General features: G+C 41.0%; 1 protein-coding gene across 1 annotated transcript in view; it reads right to left on the bottom strand.

The window, feature by feature from the left end:
* CPNE4 (copine 4) overlaps positions 1 to 18,096 on the bottom strand; it is a 684,237-nt gene that overhangs the window by 468,553 nt on the left and 197,588 nt on the right. The gene's annotated exons all lie outside the window — the stretch shown is intronic.

The raw sequence follows: 18,096 nt of genomic DNA, 5'->3' as shown, positions 1-18,096 counted from the left end.
GAAGGCATCTTCTAGAGTGGCATTTTCTTAAGCGTTTATGATTCATCAAGAAACTGTTCTCATTTATCTATCAAATACATAATGTGCACTTGCTGTCTATTAGGCACTGAGGATTAAACAGTGAATAAGATCATTAGACTTCTAGCAATTAGGAATTTAATTATTCCTTAATAAACATTACCAAATGTTTATTGAGTGCCTACTACAAATCATGCCAATTTTGGACCACAGAATAGTCTAAAACTGTTTAAAATTAAGCTAATGTCAACCAATTTAGATTATAGAAAGAGAATACTAGAGCTGACAGGAGCTATCCCTAACTTATGTTACAATGGACAAAAAGAGAATTATCAGATTGTAAGAAATGCTGTGCAGATTATTAAAATAGAGTAATTTGTTGAAGATGGACTATGTGATTATTTAGGATAGGTAGTCAGGGAAGCCTATGATCTGAATGACACAAAGAGACAGTTACATGATGATAAGGGACAAAGATATTTTACACACAGAGAAGAGTCTTCCAGATGAATAAAAGAATTAGTATAGAGGCTGTAAGGCAGAAAGAACTTTAGTGTGTTTGAGGACAAATAAGAAAGACAATGAATGTACTCTATGACCCAGAAATCTCAATCCTAGGTATTTATCTAGGGTGAAAGAGATTGCTTTGTACATGAATAGCAGCTTTACTGGTAATGTCCAGCAAATGGTACAAAGACAAACTATAGGCATCCAGGCAGTGGAATACTACTCAGCAAATAAAAGGAACGAGCTTGTAAAGACATGGATGAATCTCAGGAGCACTGTGTTTAGTGAATGAGCCCCATGTAAAAGACAGTATATACTGCATGTTTTCATTATGAAGCTCCAGAGAGGAAAAAGAAATCTATGCTGGGAAAAATCAGAATGGTGGTGACAACACTGGACTCTAGTTGATATAATTAGAAGAAAATGTTTTGACTGATGGGTGTGTTTCAATCTACTGCGAAACACACCGAAATATAAGATGGATAATAGACAGAAGAGTGAACAAATGTATACATATATGGTATCTATTAAACTAAAATGGTAGCCATAGAACCTAACTGGTCAGTACACAGGTGTTAACTGTAAAATTCTTTCAACTTTCCTGGTATTTCAATTTTTTTCATAATAAAAGTTTGGAAAAGAAAAAAAGTTCAATACAACTAGAGCAGCCTAATGTAGTGGAGATAAGTATTGATCAAATCATTCACACAAATAAATGTATTTCACTATTTTGTTTTTTCATTGAAAATAAGAGTTATTTTCTTCCTTTCAATTGGTTTCATGGTTTCTAGTTCATAAATGATAAATTCCATGGCCATATAGCAACCCCTCAATACAGACTGATATGGCAACAATGTTCAATGAACACTCACCATACCCCTGGCACTATGCTGAAGGAACTAGGGAAAAAATAAGAGTTATTTATTCCTGCTAACAAGAAGCTTGCAAAAATAGTTGGGGAGCTTGGGCTAACTCACAAGAAATAATCAGAGAACAAGATGTGAGACATAAAACAATAATGCTACTGTAAAAATGGGATTTAAAGAAGAAAGCAACTGGTAAGAGGAACATGTGAGTGGGCCCAGAAAGACATATAACCTGGATTCAGCTGCAGAATTTAAATAATAAGTGGAGAAAAGGCAGTATGAGGTCTCCCAGTCACAATGCAATGTTTATTAAGTACCTATTTTGTGGTGAGCTGTGATAGAAACATTACATTAATTTAACAAATCTTTACTTTATCCCCAAGTGCTATGGATAACACAGGGTACTTTTTTTTAAATGGACCTTACATTCTAATTGGTTGTGGGGAGAGAGAGTGGTGGTCAATAAACAAGATAAATAAAATACCCAGTTTATTAGACAGTGATAAGAGCTAAGACAAAGAATGAAGCAGGGAAGGATATAAAGTGTTAGGGTGATGGTAAACATTTTAGATAAGGGAAATCCCATTGAGAAGGGAATTCTTGAGTAAAAACATAAAGGGATTAGAGAGTTGATGATTAGGATTTCAGAAGAAGAACATTCCAGGAGATAGAACAAACCATAAATGCCAATGCCCAGAGGCAGGAGCATTTTAAACATGTTAAACAAACATCAAAAAATGGAGAAGACGTTATTATCTCACTTAATTCCACAGATGTCAGCCCTATGAGCTGTGTCCTATTATCTCGACATTTTACAGATGAGAAAATTAAGGCACAGAAATGTTAAGATAGCCTCAACTCAAAACAAAACCTCAGTAAAATAAGTCATGACCATGTCAGAACAAAGTTGCTTTAATGTACAAGTATAGTCCCTCCTCAACAAGTGCTACCAGGAGAGAAAACTCGAAAGTTCTGAATATTATAACCTGAGCAAGAAAGCAAAGCAAATTCAACTAAATCCTGATTACCAAGTGATTTCTTCAGCTGGTTAGAGAACAAGAAGGTCAACTATGTTGACCAAAAGATGACTGGATTTGAATAGATAAGGACTATGATTAATCTTAATGCAAAAGAACCAAAATAAAATGCTTTTCTAAAGGGGCAGAGGGAAAATCTTATCCAAGTATGATGAGTAGATAATGTCAGCAATGTGGTTAATCAATATACCACAGATGAAATGATAGAGGCAATCTGTCTGCAAATGAAAACTATAAATACATCACAAACATGATATAGCAACTGTTACAAAGAGAAACTCAAAGCCTACTGGCCTGGACCATAGGAAACAGCTGGAGCCATGTAGTTCTCAGCATTAAAAAAAAAAAAAATAAATAAATAATAATAATAATAATAATAATAAATCCGTCCATACTGAGTATTTGATTCCAAGCAACAATTCTGGGCCTTAAGCCTTTCTCCTTCCATGCATTCCACAAATGAAGAGAACATCCAGAGACCCAAGAGATGCATCCAGGCTAAAACCCACATCTATAGGTCACACCAAGACTCTCCAAATGACAGAAGGTTATTTAAGGCTTGCCCAGTGCAAGAAATCATTGGATATTAACCCTGGTAGCACATATGCAACGAAACTCATTTTTCTAACTTCCCTAGATCAGCTGCTGCTGAATAAAATTTTTTTCCCATTTGTGATCCTTTTGCAAACACTTTTATTTTCCTTAACCAGGTTATGCTGTTCCCAGTGAGTCCTGGGCTCCTTTCCGAAGGATGATATCACTGCAGACACAGCAGCACCAGCTAATAAAAATCTGTTAGGCTGCCAATCTTGTCGTCACCTCTGGCACCCACATCCACCGTGGAAATGGCCTCCCATGGCTGCTTTCTTGACTTCTCTTATTTGCCCCATCAGTCATCTCAATAGCACACCATGGCGTTCAAAATAGAGTCTCAGAAGGCCAAAGACCAATTGCTGCAGAGATGGGGATATTAAATTAAACCCATGCCTTGGCAGAAAGCCTCAGAGGGACCCAGGAAGAAAAGGCAAGTGACAGAGACCAAAGTTCTCCTTAATGTGTAGCTGATTTTTGGGAGTGTTTGTAAGGACTTGAATTCTGATTTAAAAAGGAATACAAGGCAAAGAAGTTCTAGAGAAATTTAATTTTCCTTGCCACTTTTAACCCACATATCTAGGCCTTTTTAATTATTTCTGATTTTTGCCAAGTTAGATCACATTAGAAAAATGTGAAATATGACAAGAAAGTCTTTAATAAGCACCTATCTGCATGAACCATTGGCCCTTGTTCTCCAGAAGCTTTCAGTGTAAGGAATTAAGGATGCAGGTTTAAGGTGATGAAGTGTGCCACTGTCCAGCCTGTAGAAAATCAAATGATGATGCCCATATGGCAACTTAAAAAAGAGAGGGAAAAAACCAACCATGAATCAATCCCTTTAAGAGTTATTTGCATCTCAGGACACTCAGGACACTGAGCCTGGGTGGCTCAGTCGGTTAAGCATCTGACCTTTGTTCAGGTCATGATCTCATAGTCCATGAGTTCAGGCCCCACGTCAGGCTCTGTGCTGACAGCTCAGGGCCTGGAGCCCACTTCACATTCTGTGTCTCCCTCTCTTTCTGCCCCTCCCCTGCTCACACTCTGTCTCTCTTTGTCTCTCAAAAAGAAATAAATGTTTAAAAAAATTTTAAATAAAAACAGTTATTTGTATCTCAAAATCCACATTAAAACAATCACCCATTATAATAAGTAAAAATTAAATAGAGGAAAGTATCAAGCCTTGCCAACATCCTTCTGATAGGCTAATGATCCCAATGAAGACAACAGCTGTCCATTCACTAAACCCTCACTACTCAAAGTGTGGTCCTGCAATCAGCAGTCTCAGCACCTCTTAGAAACTTGCTGAAATGCAGAATCTCAGGCCTCACTCCAGATCTACTGAGGCAGAATCTACATTTTATCAAGATCCCCAGGTGATCTCTACGCACTTTGGGGCTTGGGAAGCACTGAATTCAATGAATAAGCTGTGGGTTCTGAATGGAACTCACGGTAATGGATACACTCTGCTCGTTTACTCATCATTGGCAGCTGCATGTGGTGAATGTCTAAACCACACTGTAAGCCCATGGTTCACACAGATGACATCATGGCTGCCACATGAGGGACTCTGTGCAATGAAGGAGTAGGTGAGAGAGAAGTGGGGTCATCTGTCAAGAGGCAACTTCTCCATCTATTTTGGATGATTCTCTCATCAGGAGGATTTGAGCTATTAGTCTGATGAGCCTTTTCACAAAGCCCCCGTGAGTCAGCTCCCACTCTGTTGACCCCAGCACCTTGCCTTGTTAATTTGTTCCTGGGGAGCAGGCAAGTGGAGCTCAGATCCCCCTCCTCTTATGATTAGGACAACAGGGCTTACTATAACCTCAAAAGCCGCAGGCCCATCTCTCTCCTACTTCCAAAGGAGGTCATCCTCACCTTCTACTTCACCCTGGGTGCTCCATAATGAGATGATGAGTCAGTGGGCATGAGACCCCAGCAGACACATCATCCTTGCATTGTATGAACCATCCTAATGGCATCTTTTTAGCACATATCCTGAGGGGCGAGTGACTAAATTAAAATTCAACCAATATCTCTCTTCTCCATCCAAGTTTCTTGGGATCTGGGAAAGTAAGAAGTTGCTTGATGGAACCAAGTCATACAGGTCCTGATTAAAAAGACAAGACTGCTTTGTTGCACTATATGCTAACTAACTTGGATGTAAATTTAAAAAATAATAATAAATTAAAAAAAAAAAAGAAAGACAAGACTGCTGACAGCTAAGGGCCATCGAAGCCGAGATGCTGAAACTTGCCAGTACCAGCATTTTAATTGCAAGATGACATTCATCAGAATATACCGAATTAACTAACCTGGAAGAGCAGAGGGGATGGTGACGTGGGGACTGGCTGACCCTCATTAAATTGGATTTTGTGATGGAAGTGATGGTCCCCTCATCTCTGAATGGCATCTCTCTCCCTTCCTGCTTTCTGCACACTTCTCTCAACACAATCTCCAAGTTCTAAATGACTTCAAAGAGGAAACAGAGCAAGGGAGTAATCTATAATGAGCACAATTTAATTCCATTCTGTGAGACAGAATTGCAAAAGTACATACGTACTTTTAAATATCCATTCTATATCTAAAATGTATTTTGTCTGCTTATTACATACCTAAGCAAAACAAATAATGTTAATTTTTAAAAGTTGAATCTCAGTGTAAACATTTTTGTAAAATTCAGAAAACTATAGAAAGCAAAATAACCATGAAGCTCAGAGCTTATAGCTGTTAATATTTTGATATATTGATCTTCAGTATGGGGTGTGTGTGTGTGTGTAGAGAGAGAGAGAGACAGAGACAGAGACAGAGATAGAGGAAGAGAGACACGGATAGCAACTGTCAGAGAGACAGAAACAGAAATTTGGGATCATAATGTATATAGTTTTATATGCTGTTAAGTTCACCTGGCATCATTTTATGAAGGAGTTTAACAATCTGATGGAACATATATTTACATTGATAAAAAAAATAAAGAAAGAACTCCAGGTAAGTCATCCTTTGAGACAGTATCAAAAAAAGAGAACAATTTCTTGAAATAAAACATTCTTGATGGTTTAGAAGAAATATCCTTTTTAAAAAATTGCATGGGGAGCCAGGGTGGCTCAGTCGGTTAAGCATCCGACTCGATTTTGGCTCAGGTCATGATCTCAGAGTCGTTAGATCGAGCCCTGAGTCAGTCTCCACACACTAAGTGTGGAACCTGCTTGGGATTCTTCCTCCCTCTTTCTCTGTCCCTCCTCCCTCCTCTCTCTCTCAAAATAAAATAAACATTTTTTAAAAATTGCAGCTACTGGTATAGCCAACACATAGAAACTTCAGATAGCCAATCTCAGCATGAGTCACTGTGGTTAAACATATGGAATTAAAATCAACATCAGATGCCTAATGGAAGTGTGAGTCCATGAAACTATTCTGAAGAAACATCTTGGTATTATAGCTGTTACCTTTAATCCTTCCCATGACTCAGTAGAAGAAAAAACAATAACCAATACCACCGAGGTAGAGTCTTCTGGAGCTCACTTATGTCTATGTTCCCTTCCCTCCTGAGCACAAGGGGTAATGCCTCTTCTCCACCTCCTTAGCAGTCTGAGAGCATATGACCAATTTCAGCAAACAGGATGTGACCAGAAGTGCTGTGTGTCTCTTCAATGACCACTGCGAGACAGTGCCAGCACCCAGCTGTCCTGCTGTGGTGACTATGAAAAGGGTCTTGTGTTGAAATGGCAGAGTCAAAGATCTGGGCAGTATCTTAGACCACTGATAATGGGGAACAACTTCCTTAGAAGATTTGCTCAGTAGTACTAAGTCATTGGGTTATTTGTTAAGTTAGCATAATCTATCCTATACTAATATAGCCACACAAAAAAAGAATGAATGTCCCATTCCTATCATACATCTTATCGTGTGTGTGGGTGTATATATATATATATATATATATATATATGAATGATAGCTGTAGGCTTTACAGAAGAGAAAGGAGGCAACCATCAATTAAGACCCATCTGTCCACTTGATAAAACAAGGTTGATCAGAATATGAGAAGGGACCAAAAGCAGGGAGAGCAGACCCCAGGGTCAGGTGACATTGACCTATGCAGATGTCTACTATGAGAAAAACCACTTTGCAGAGGCTTCTAGGTATAAAGAAATTAATCAGGGACAGTTCTCATCTTCTAGAAGTTAAAGTCTAACAGAGAAGAAAACCATAAGAGTACAAAGATTGGGCACATTTAACAGCTGTGTGACCCTGGGGAGATAGTTTATCTTGCTGAGCCTCAGCTTCATCGTCTGTCAAATGGGGATTAAAAACAGTACTTTCCTCACTGAAGTGCTGTGAGAGTAGAACATCTAGCACAATGCCTAACACAGAGTGATTACTCATTAAATACCTGCTACTGTTGTTTTTTATATACCTGTATGGAATATTACTATTAACACAGAATTGTTTCTCCTCCTATTTCAGGAAAGTAGCCCCTCTCTCCCTCCCAAGTGTTGAAATAGAAAGAGCACGGAATATGCAGCAGATAGTCCAGATGTGCAAAACTTGAACCCACACCCTGGACCGTGTGACTTCTGAAGACCTCAGTTTCATCATCAATAAAATGGAGGTAATAATACTTCCTTTCAGGACCCTTGGAAGGAATTAAGGAAATCAAGTGCCTAACTCAGAAACATAAATCTCTTCCTCAGTTCTCCCCCTTTTTAAGAAAGATAACCAGAAAAACAGATGTAAAGTCTGTTTGCAACGGTAAGTAGATAATCTCTAAATATCCTACAGGCTCTGAAATTAGGAGAGAAGAGCAGAGCACAAGGAGCAAGCAGTTTGCAAAGCAGGTATACTGCAATTCACCTTCCAAAGTCATAACTCGCAACCCTTCATTTCCTGAAACTTTAAAATTGTATCCATTGTTACCCGCTTTTTTTGTTTGTTTAGCCAGACATAAATTTTTCTTTCCCCTTTGTAGTTTTCTGGGTTGAGCTGTTATATTAAAAAGTTATTGAGAAATAAATCGCCTTTAGGAGCAAAAAGCAATCAGGAGCAGTCCATCAACCCCACCTGCTATGAATTTCCGTTATCACACAGAAGCATGAAATGCAAGGACTTCATGGGGCACAGGGTGGGGAAGGACTTGCTATTTCACAATCAACAAGTCTTGAGAAGACACCAACGTGACATTGTATTACCCAGTTTACTGCTGACTCAGGGATGGAGAGAGATTAAAAATGAGTTGTAGAATAAACAGGTCGGAACTGGATTAATCTTCCTGCCAGAGAAACTGATCCCGTGCCTCAACAGCTCCTACTACAACAGCTCCTCGTGTCAGCTGATCTAGGGCTGTTATTTTGCATTTGTTGTTAATAATACAAATGGTGTGCTTACCAACTCTACCGGGGGTGTGTGTGGGGGGGGGGGTGCAGATTTCTGGGATCTTTGATCCAAGCTTCTCTTGAGAGGAAAAAGAGCCAAGAGCATGATGTGGTCAGGTAGGAGAAAACAGGACAAGGGTCTTACAGAGTTTGTGATTTGGAGCCCAAGACCTGGAGATATAATCATTTGGGTATCTTCACTTCTTTTTAAGTTTATTTATTTTAGAGAGAGAGAGAGAGAGAGAGAGGCAGGGTGCAAGCCGGGAAGGGGCAGAGAGAGAGGAAGACATAGAATCCAAAGCAGGGTCCAGGCTCTGAGCTGTTAGCACAGAGCCTGACACAGAGGTCAAACCCACAAACCCCAAGTTCATGACCTGAGCTAAAGTTGGACAATCAACCAAATGAGCCACCCAGGCACCCCTTCACTTCTCCTTTTTGACCCTATAGACCAGACCTAAGCATTTGGTTCAAAGACAAGATAAGACCCAAATCATCAAGTTTAATTTCAAGAAACTGTTTTCTCCTATTTTATAGGCAAGAACTCTAGAGTCAATGGAGTCCCAATTCCAACTGTGAATCCTTCCCTTCCACCCCACCATGCCACTGACTCAACTTGTGAACCAGAGCAGATAACAACCTGAGTTCCAAATTCTGTGTTTGCAAAACGGGGAAACACAGTGGAGGGTTGGAAAGATTAAATAAGACTGTGTATGTGAAGTGCTTGGCAGACCCAGTGCACATGACCACACAGGCTGAACGCTATCTTCACACTTTGAATGGCATGCCTCGAAGTTACGCGGTGTAAAACATACAACCATACATGGCAGCCCTTTCCTTCATTCAACAGTTCACTCATTCAGAAATTCACAAACCATGTTTCAGGCACTATTCTCTCAACTTCCCTTAGTAAGCCTTAATGAATTATCCACCCATAAATTCATTTTAAATCAGTTCTTAGATTGCCATGACACCTGTCATGATTTTAGACTTTCCATCTCACAGTCAATTGCTCATGTGTCAGTTACTCACCACACCCACCATACTGCCATCTTCTAGAATTTCTGTTCATCGCTACATCCTTCTTCCCTAAGCACTCAGCACAGAGCATGGCACAAAATCTGTTCACAATGTATATCTCTGATGGTGTGGTATCTGTTTTTCTTAATGGTTCATAAATTGATATCGTGATAATAATAATATTAACACTATTTATCAAGTGCCTTCTATTCTTTGCAACTTTAAATGTATGCAACCTTTGCAACCATGCCATAATATAGGTACTATTATGCCTTTTTTTAAGGACAAGGAGACAGGCTCAGAGATGTTAAGTAACTCATCCATGCCTTATGTGCAGGAAATGACTTAACTGAGATTTAAAACAGGCTCGTCTGATCTTTCCATATGGAGAAAAGAGTGTATGTGCACATGTGTGCATATGGGCATGAAGGTGCAGGCATGTGTATACTTCACACTATCGCTACAGTTCAGGATATGTTCATAAATCCTTTCATGAAGAAGAGTTCACTGAACTGAACTTCTACAGATTTTTCCTGGTGACTTTATTTCACTCCAAAAAATTTATGTTCTTAAAAAAAATGCCTATTTAAAAAAACCATTATGAATCCCCATGATGACATTACCCAGGAAGAAGATGTCTCACTGTAGGCATGATTATGAAAATTCACAAGCAGTCTACTTTTCTGGAAAACTATGCCAATGACCTCTCCAACCTTTTGCATCCTAGAATTATTAAATGGGCTGCTGAGCAGCTCAGGGTACCTGCTCTGTGACCAATACTCCCAGGCTGTTTATTGACCTAAAATTCTCCAGAGGCTATGTGTTCAGAAAGCAGTGGGTCACCACTGAGCCCCATGTCCTCTTACCTAATAGAAGGCATGGTTCAACAGGATGCCTGCCTGGAGCCAGAGGTAAAGGCTGGCACTGGGCCACATGGCTGCTCTAGGCCTTTCTCCATGGCAGATGTCAAAGTCTGAGGGGTGTTATACTAAAGGATCAAACTGCAATGGCTTCAAGATACCAGCCCTCTTCCCCACAAAGCCTTGGGCTGTGTGGAGTGAAGATCTCTGAGGAACCCCGGCTCAGCTGCTCCTAGGGGTGAGGGGAGTCAGCGCTAAAGCTTCCAGAGCTCAACACTGCCTGTCCCCTTCCCTCCATGCTTGTTAGACACCCAGCGTGGTTTTCAGAGGCCATGTTGATGCCATATGTTCATGCCAATGAAGCATTTTACTGCCTGAACAGAGGCACTTAGCACAAGGAAGAGAACATTATTTTCATAGCTGGTTGGCTCTTAATACTTCCCCAGGAGACTCCAGGCTCAAAGAGAGGGTGTCTTGGGAGTTTGGGAAGATGCCAACAAGGTAAAGCGTTCCCAGTGACACAGCTCAGAATGTCAGCCAGGCAGAGAGAAGGGCCCAAGTCATTAATAACAGAATTTTGGTGCAAAAGAGAAAAATTAAGGAAGACAATAAAGAAATTGCATATGTAGTTTTTTTTCTCTTTAATGGCAAATTAACATTACTTTATGTCAGTGATTCTCACTTGACCGGGGTCAATTTTGTCTCCCAGGGGGATATTGAGCAAAGTTTGGAGATATTTTGGGTTGTCACAATTGGGCAGAAATGAGGGTGCTACTGGCACCTAGTGGGTAGAGACCAGGGATGATGCTAAACATCCTACAGTGACACATGACAGCCCCCCAAAACAGAATTCTCTGGCCATAAATGTTAATAGTGCTGAGATTGAGAAACGCTGGGGTATAGTAACTCTGAACAGATAAGAAACCCCCCCCTTTCCCCCTGAAACCTTGTTGCACTAACAATTAAAAAAATTTAATGTTTATTTATTTTTGAGAGAGAGAGAAAGTGAGCAAGCATGAGTGGGGGATGGGCAGAGAGAGAGACCCAGAATCCGAAGCAGGCTCCAGGCTCTGAGCTGTCAGCACAGAGCCCAACACAAGGCTCGAACCCATGAGGCCTGAGACCGTGACCTGAGCTGAAGTTGGAGGCTTAACTGACTGAGCCATCCAGGCGCTCCTCATTGCACTAGCGATAAAATTAGGCACATTCAGGGTCATGTAGGAAGGCATCAGGGCATGGCATTTAAAAGGAGTATCAGCTGAGTGTAAGATCTAGATTTAAATTTTAGGTGCAGAACTTTCTAGCTCTACAGCCTTGGACAGGTTATCTAACTTCAATGAGCCTCAATTTCCTCTTCTGCCAAACACAGACAGAACCAGCCACCTCTAACTTATGAAGTTTAAATTACATGAGATGATGATAAGAAAGTATTTAGCACCATGTCTACACAGCTACAAATACCTGAGTGATGATTATTAAGGCTCAACAAAGTGAGGGCAAAACAGAACAAAACAGGGTTTTAAGAGAAATTTACCAATCATCTTGGTAATTTGAGGGAATTGGGGTTTGAGGTCAAAATGCTCAGGATGCTCAGACCTGCTGCCTCTTAAAGGGTTCTCTGACTCCAGTGAGTCCCACCATCTTGTTGGTCTTTCCTTAGCTATCATTGTCCCTTTGCTCAGATCAGGTATCAGGTCACACTTATGTCCAAGTGTCTATGGTCAGAGGCCAGATAATCTGGTCATGGAGAAGAGATTGTCAATACCTGATACTTAACGCACATGTCACTGTTTCCCTTGTGCATGGAGGCAGAGGGGCTCTGGTCTCAGTCTACTGTTCCAATATTGAGCAGAATCAGGCCAGACTTAGCCACACCTGCCTTTGGTCTGACACCCCTTTGACCTCTCATAACCAATAGTTGCCTCAACACAACCCTGTCCTCACAGCAACCCTGGAACTCTCCTCTCTCCAAGCCCCATTTCCTGGCGCACGATGTTTTCTGCTGACTTCAAAGGCACCCCAGGTAGGGAAGCACCACAGAGCATGAAGAGAACTGCTTAGCCAGCCACACAGACTGCCTCAAAAGGCCTTCAAATCAAAGAGTTCAAAGATGCCTTGGAAACCATCTAGCATAGTTTCTCCTGGCCAGTAAACCTGAAGCTCAGAAAGAGGAAAAGACCAGGTACTGCCACTAGCCCATAGGGTGCCTTTGTGCAAATGAGAAATGGCCCCCATCTGGATGGAGGCAGTCCTGAGCCATGGTGAAGAAACAGCCTGACAAGTGGAAGGGGCCCAGATCTCAGGCCAAGACAGGCCTCATTGTGCACCGAACAGTCCTGTGCAAAAGCTCTGGGAAGGGGTTTGCTCAAAATCACAAAAATGAATTGTCACAGAGCTGAGATCAGACTGACAACCTCTTAGTACAGTCAGTTACCTATGGAAAATGAAGGGCTCCTGAATCTCTGATCTCCTTGCAAAGTGAGATTTATTGGCCAAAAAAAAAAAAAAAATGGATTTCACAATCCATCTTCCTTTTGGTCCCTTTAATGACAGTATGGGGAAATGTAGACACCTGCCATGGTGTGAGTTCCTTAAGGATACTTCATATATAGCTGGTGGCCCAGAAAAACTCAACACATTCAAAGGAGTAAGGGGGCTCTAGTAGCTGGGGAAGGGGAGCCTAATCACTGAGTTCAGAGGCGACACTTAATTATGCAAGGTAAATCCCAAAGGACAGCTTTGTTTTAACATTGTAACGGCCAGCATGGCATAGCTACAAAAACAGGAAACCATTTCAGGGAAGTCCATTAAATTTCCCACCACTGGAGTATTTCGTATCATTTTTTGTGATGAGAAAAACATGGGGCATATCATTAGGGGCAACTTCGGTTGGAATTAGATGAGTTACTATATACTACAGCTTAAGCAACATCAGTTTTCCTGAATGGGAACCAGTTGATGATTTCAACTTCCCTATACTGCCTTGGGACAAAAACTTCCCCCTCTTCCTTTTGTCTGCTCTGTAGGTCAAAGGTCAGCAGACTTTTTCTATAAAGGACCAGATAGCACTTATCTTAGGTTTTGTAGGCCACATGGTCTCTGTCACAACTACTCAACTCTTACATTGTCGCACAAAAGCAGCAAGAGACAGTATGTAAATTCATAATTGTGGCTGTGTTCCAAAAAAGCCTTATTCATAAAAACTGGTGGCTAGCTAGATTGGACTCATTTAGCCCCCACTCATTGACACGGGTTGCAAAAGCCACCAAGATGGGATGCTCCTGGACAAACAGAAATGAGAATCCAAGATGGCAAGGGTGCAAAATCCTTCCTCTGACTCTACCCTTGATTGTCATGGAGCTGGGAAGAAGATTTATTTTTATTTTTATTTTTAACATTTATTCATTTTTGAGAGGCAGAGAGAGATAGAGTGTGAGGGGGAAAGGAGCAGAGAGAGAGGGAGACACAGAATCAGAAGCAGGCTCCAGGCTCCAAGCTGTCAGCACAGAGCCCAATGCAGGGCCTGAATCCACGAACTATGAGATCATGACTTGAGCCGAAGTCAGATGCCAAACTGACTGAGCCACCCAGGTGCCCCTGGGAAGAAAATTAAACAGAGAAAACTGGTATCATGCAGTAAGAGAAGGGACTTATCCAGAGCTTGGATGCTTCATCCTAAGATATGCCCCAAATGCTAGTTCCCATGGCATCATGAGATTAATAAATTAGTAGAAGATTCTGAAAACCAGAATGGCCTCCCCTCTACCTTCTCCCAGGATACCAAAGGGATACAACCACCAAAAGGAAGACCTCAATAGCAGGAGCACATTTAAGAATTCACATTGGCTGTATTTCTTTGGTCAGTTATATTGGCTTACGTCTGTGTCACAAATCTAAACAGGATTTCTCAGAGGCCTAAGATCTGGAAGCCATTAACATGACTAGAGGTTTTACCTCTGCTCCATCCTTGCCAGACCGTGAGGAGGGAGAGTATACACCGCACCCCCGCCACCAGGCATAACAACTCATCCTTCACCGGATAGCAGAACACAGGACCAAATTCCTTCTTCATGAGTAAGAAATATTGTTTTCCTGATTATACCATAATCCCTCCAGGGCAGGGACTTTTGTTCTTGTCAGTATTATTACACCCTTGGCCAGAGTCCCCACAGGTTAAAATTATAATTGCTAAGATTCAAGGAGCAATTATTCTATGCCAGGCATTATTCAGAGTGCTTTAAAGCCCCTCTCGTTTAGTAACTTCACAACAACCTAAGAGTTAGGGCTCACTATTTTTATTACTCTATACTGATGATTAATGGAGCTGGGACACAAAAAGAATGAGTAATTTGCCCAATATCACGCAGCTGCAAGTGATGGAGCCCACATTTGAACCCCAGTATCCCAGCTCCAGAGCCAGTGCTCTTAACCTGTATGTAATACTGCTTCCAATAATGCAACCAATATAGGTGATCAATAACTTTTGAGGGCCAATGACAGTAATGACTCTGAGAAGTGGGAAACAAAGTCTGAGTTGAAGCTCAGCCAAATTGTGCATGATTGCCAGGAGACTCATTCTGCACCTCCCTCTCCTGAAGTGGGCACCATTGTACTGCCTTGCCCTCTCAAAAGGGAGCAGAGTTCTAAGGGTGGTGGAAGCCATAAAAAGAGCTATCAGGAGACAGAGCTGCAGCTCTGTAAAGAAAGCCCTTTTTCAAAAGCATCAGGCTGGAATGCCCTGGAAATACACCAAGAGCTGGAAATGATGCTCTCCGTGCACACTCTCAGACCCTTCTCTTAGAGGACAGGGTAGAGAAAATGGCCCCAGGGCAAATTTCCTCTTCATTCTCCTCATCTCTCTGAGATCCTGCTTCTAAGGAACACAGGGGTCAGGCATTCTGCATATCCCAGTGATTGGGGTGAGGGCTAGAGGCAGCTGAGGAGGAAAGAGTAGGCAGAGGCACTACCTAGCAGGGGCTAGAAATGATGGCTTTGTTCATTAAACCACTTGGCTTTTCCTTCCTCAATATCCAGGGTATTTTTATTTTTCTTTCCTTTTCTTTCTTAAAATGTTTTTGATCCAGAAGCTCTTTTAATCTGTTTTTCTGGTCTAACATTGGCATTTGGGAGTAGGAAATAGAGACTAATTACAGTTTTGATTACATCCCATGGTCTACAGGGAGGATCACACTTCTATTGTTTTTTAATATATTGTCTTCTTGGTTTCTGTCTTTCACAGAACAGTTATTTAATAGTTTCAAGCAACTGGATAGCTTTTAATTAGCTTAGTATTCTATACCTCCAAAGTCACTATAACATGGTATGAGAATGTAGTGTGCAAGAAGTCTGATTGCTTTTTTTAACCAAGAATATTTTTCAAACAGACCCTATATATCTTTGTGGAAAACTTCTATATTCTTGAAAAATATTTTATCCTCCATTTTTAAAATTTTTCTTCAAAATTCTGTTAAATCACTCCTAATGAAATGTGGAACAAGACTATTTCAATTATTCTGCTGATCAAATATTTAACTTACTTATCATTGCTTTCTTTGTCTAACATATTTTGATAATAGGGTACAAAGATTCTGTGTATCAAACTATTTCCTAGAGTCTGAGAATCTCTTCTCAGATCTTAGTTTTTCTTTAATCTGCTAAAGAGCTGGTCCAAATCACTTTCACCAAAATCACTACATATCTCTGAACCTAAGTTTCCCTTATTTATTACATGGAATTGAATAAAACATTTCAAAATTGCCTTCTAACAATGCTCTTGTAGGATAGCGAGGCTTCCATTTACCACCAGGGCCATCTCGCCTTTCTTTCTTCTACAAGATAATCCTTTTAACCAGATTTCATCTGATGAAGGAAGGAAAGGAAAAATAAAATAGACCCTAAAAATCACCATACTGTCCTTGGAAGGAAGTCCTTTGTTCTAACTCGTCACACACACACACACACACACACACACACACACACACACACGTTAAATATATGACGCCTGAATGTGAGCTTTTCAATAATCAGTTGTAATGTGCCAATGAGAAAATATCTTTTTGGAGCAGCCAGCAAATATTTGGTGAAGCGATTATTTCCTTTACTTAAGGGCAAAAATCAAAAGGCTGCAAGGCGAGGGGATTCCAGCTGCCCCATATCTCCTAAAGAATACTGCCGATGAGGGTAAGCTGTTAAAAGGATTGGATGGAACAATCACAGAGAAATGCCAGCCTCAGCAGGAACAAATTTAGAATCTTCAACTTCCATGGCTAGACCATCACCAGTGTATCAGTCAGATTTCATTCAAGTAAGTCATTGCCAGGAAAGACCCAGACATCAGGCTAGGAACAGGGCTCGTCAGGCACCTGAAAATAAAATACTCCTTCCTGGATTAGATATTGGAAGTAAATAGCATGAATTCATTTCAGCTCATAAGACACGCATTTACTATGGAAACATCCAAGAACACAGGTTAAATGTACGTATCAAGGAACAAGAAAAACAGGAGAGTTTCCTGACCTATGGTATTGAACAATGTAAAAGTTAAGACAATCTCTAAGATCCTTTCAACCCTGAGCTGCTGCAATTAAAAAAACCAAACAAACAAAAAACAAAACCTCTAACAACATGCTAAGCATTACATACTGTATTGGACTCTACCATATTGGACCAGCCACACTAGGAATTCAACTGCGATCTTTGACTTCCTGGCTGTCTGAGATCTCCAGCATGTCAGACCAGTAGCCCTAAGGGTGGTGCTTTGGCTCATCCACCAGCCGCAAATAATTAAAGACTGTGATTTCAACTACGAGGGGGAAATAGGTTTCAGTGCTCTCTCTTTAATTTAGACTTCCATTCCAAGTAGCTCTTCCTGTGCAGCATAAGGTAACCAATCTACGGATCAAGGCAGGGCCTGAGATAAACTGAATGATTCCCCTGAGCCCCTTGCCAGCTGAGAGAAGTGGCACCTGGTGGGGGGTGGATACGGAAACTAGAGAGGATAAGGCACTGCGCTCGGGGAAGTGGCACCTGGCGGTGGGGGGGGGGGGAGGATAAGGAAACTAGAGAGGATAAGGCACTGCGCTGGGGGTGGGGGGGGGAAGAAAAGCAAAAGGAGCACTAAGAGAGGAAAACAGCTTCCCTGGAACTTTCTGTTGGAAAATGAAGGCGGAAAAAAAAAAAAAAAAAGATGCTGCTTGAGCTTTTACTTACATCAGTCCCCATTCTTGGACTGAAATTTTCTCTCCTCTTCAAATAATAAATCCTATTTGGAACCCCAGTTTGTATTACTTCTCTATAAGACTTCCCGAAACCCATCCATCCTACAAAAAAAAAAAAAATGCTCCATTCTCGGAACTCAAAATGTCTCTCATTCCACTCATCTAGCAATAATGCTCACACTGTCTTGCATCATCTTGCATTCTTGTTTCGTGACATCACAGAACTGGTACACTATTATCTGACTTCTCATGCACTCATGTCTCGATTCCTAAGTTTGATCTTAACCTTCTTGAAAGTAAAGTCCATAATTGTTTAAGCTTTTTCCTCTAACGCAGTAATTTGTACACGGTAGGTGTTCAATATATGCTAGTAATTCAGGAAGACAAACAAGGAAGGAACGAGCAGGGGAAAGGTAACAACATAGAACAAAAATGCCCCACGGTAGCATGAAGGTGGACCTGTTGTACCGGAGAGGGAATCAAAATTCCATGCAAACTAAACCAATAGCACCCGGGAGATACCTAGAAACGTCTGTTGATTTAAAGGAAGGATGTGAGGAAAGGAAGAAGGGATGGAAGAAAAGGGTGATAAGAGGGAAGAAAGTGAGGAGGGG

Source organism: Panthera leo, chromosome C2 (genome assembly GCF_018350215.1).
Source record: "Panthera leo isolate Ple1 chromosome C2, P.leo_Ple1_pat1.1, whole genome shotgun sequence".
Lineage (NCBI taxonomy): Eukaryota > Metazoa > Chordata > Mammalia > Carnivora > Felidae > Panthera > Panthera leo.
The sequence above is the reverse complement of the archived record's forward strand: the minus strand, read 5'-3'. Positions and strand labels throughout refer to the sequence as shown.